This window comes from Varroa destructor, unplaced genomic scaffold (genome assembly GCF_002443255.2).
Source record: "Varroa destructor unplaced genomic scaffold, Vdes_3.0 BEIS01000001.1, whole genome shotgun sequence".
NCBI classification, from domain to species: domain Eukaryota; kingdom Metazoa; phylum Arthropoda; class Arachnida; order Mesostigmata; family Varroidae; genus Varroa; species Varroa destructor.
Window position 1 is genome coordinate 51,097,032 of NW_019211454.1, and position 2,565 is coordinate 51,099,596.

The window sequence follows — 2,565 nt, forward strand, 5'->3', positions numbered from 1 at the left end:
TATATATATATGCATTTATTATAAGATTACTGCGGTCGGAAGAGTGTCGGTATATATATATATATATACATACTCTGATATCTCAGCACACTATGACGAATTTATGTACACCATATACATATATATATACCGTTAACGAAATATATTACAGAAGCTGATCGAATTAGATATAGACGAGTGCGATAAGAGTGGGAGCAGTAAGACGATGTGTCTGCATTTCGTATACGAAAATGTGTCTGGTCGAAAGGTCGCTCAGTTGTTTCGATGTCTTAACTGCCATTGTGGACGGTTATATTGTTACGCAACCGAGTTACTGGATTTACGTATGTTACCGTAAGTAACGTCATATGTGAATATTGATTCAAAAGCCACTAGATAGAGCAAAACCATGTACCAGCAGTGTCTATCTTCTGGGCTCTTTTTTGCCTGTATATATGTGTATGTGTGTGTATATGTACATATATGTACATGTGTATATATATATATGTATGTATATGTGTATGTATATATGTATATGTGTATGTGTATGTGTGTTTGCCAGAGCTCCGAATATTGGCTTCAAGTTACGCATGTCTCAGTGTCTCGTGTTCGATTTCCATCAGGTCAACAATAGATTGATGTAGACTTTAATTTATTATGATTTCAATTTGCATAATGTTCCTTCGTTACGTCTGAAAGCTTTTGTGATTACCCAACATTGTAGTTACTGTTCGTCAATGGAATGGCTGAGAAGTCTACAATTGTTGAGCAGGTAAGACCGGTTAAGTTCAAATACCGAAGCATAAGCAATTTTATGAGTGCATAAATGTATTGCCCAGTCTGTAAACGTGACCTCTCTTCTGTCGTACTTACGCGGCCCGATACCGGAACATCTACGCATAAAACCTCAGTATCAGTAACCAAAACTTTCGTTTTCGGGTAGGAATGACTGTTTATCCCTGCCCTCAGAATCCTCATTGTGCTGCTGCTGCTGCTGCTGCTTGCCCCACAAACTCCATTTATTTCGACCAAAAGTAGGCGATTGTATGTTAACCGTATCTTTGTTTCATACAGTTTCCTTATTTTCTCATGCATCGGTGTATCGAAAAGAAGACTGTCTAAACCAAACGCGCATAAGGCCAGTTCTGATGTAACTTTACTAACCAGTAATATTGAACATATGCTAGAATAGAACTTGACATTAGTGTCTGTCATCTGTTTATGATATAACTGCAAAGTTCACCTTTATGTCTCAAAAGGCACCTCACACAACTTATGGGTTATCTAGTTTTGGCCTGGAACCGGAATAGAGAGAGGCATGCGCAGCTGGTGCATGTTCCTTTAATGAGCACGGAACTACGGAAGCAGCAAAATGGCGTTCGACGGCAGTATTGTGGGACTGGCTATCTCGTGCCGAAATCGAACACACCAGGATGAGCCAAAAGATTTAATACTTCTATACTCTTTGCAGAAAGCAGCACCTACGAAGAGCTGGCTCTGGCGAACAGTTTCTCACCTCATAATTTTTGACAAAGGAAATTATTTACAAAGAACTGTACACTATAAAATACGAATAAGTAAAGATGGTTCGTCGTCATAGAGGTTACGCAAAATGTTTCATGGACAAGCTTGTTTCAATCGCTTAAAAATTTATATCGTATGAACGTTCCAGTTCTGCCTTTATCACTCGATAGGCACCTCCGCTAAATGACCCATTCGACCCTTGGTAGCAGGATGGCAATTTCGAGTTATATTTCCGAGCTTATTAGCACTATTTTATCAACAACAGTCTGATTGGTATCGGTCTGAGTGGTGAAACACTGGTTCAACTTCCGTTTATTGACATATCTCATATATGTTGTATTGCTCCAGAGAAAGAAATTCGGTTGAACGAAGTACATTGCGGGACTCCATACGAATTGCAAACTAAACGTCAAGGAACTTACTCAGCAAAAGTTTGATAACTTGCTGCGTCGGATGGCATAGTTGCATTTTGCATGGTCCTAGAACGAAATGCCGTTTTCAAAATGGTTCAATTCAGGGCCATATAAGGTAAGAACACATCATATATGGACCATTGTTACTAAAGCGAAGTAAGCGAGTCTACTTACCCGAGGTAGCCGTCCATATCTGTATACGAGGCCTAACTGTAGGAATGAAACGAGGCGTCTGACAGTTTAAAGAATAATTCAGGCTCAGTTCTTCATGGGACACGCAGTATACGAAGCAATGCCCGGTGTAGTGGTCGAATCATAGATACGGACTTTACATGACGGCTCATTTATATTCTGTTCTAGCTCTTAGCGTACACAATGAATAATAACTGGTTTAATTTTTTTTTTTATGTATGAAGCTCAATGACACTAATCCCATGGTCCTCTACGATCTGTCCCCGCTTCCTCAAAATGTAAAACATATAACGTTAAGGTTCTATTTGAGATGACTTAATTATTTACTCAATAGTTCCTCTGAACAACGTTTACGTTTTTGTTTAACTTCGACATATTTACGAATAGATCTGTATCATATTTAGTGATACCTTGAATGAAGTTTGTTTAAAGTTAGTCGCATGCAATTATAAACAAG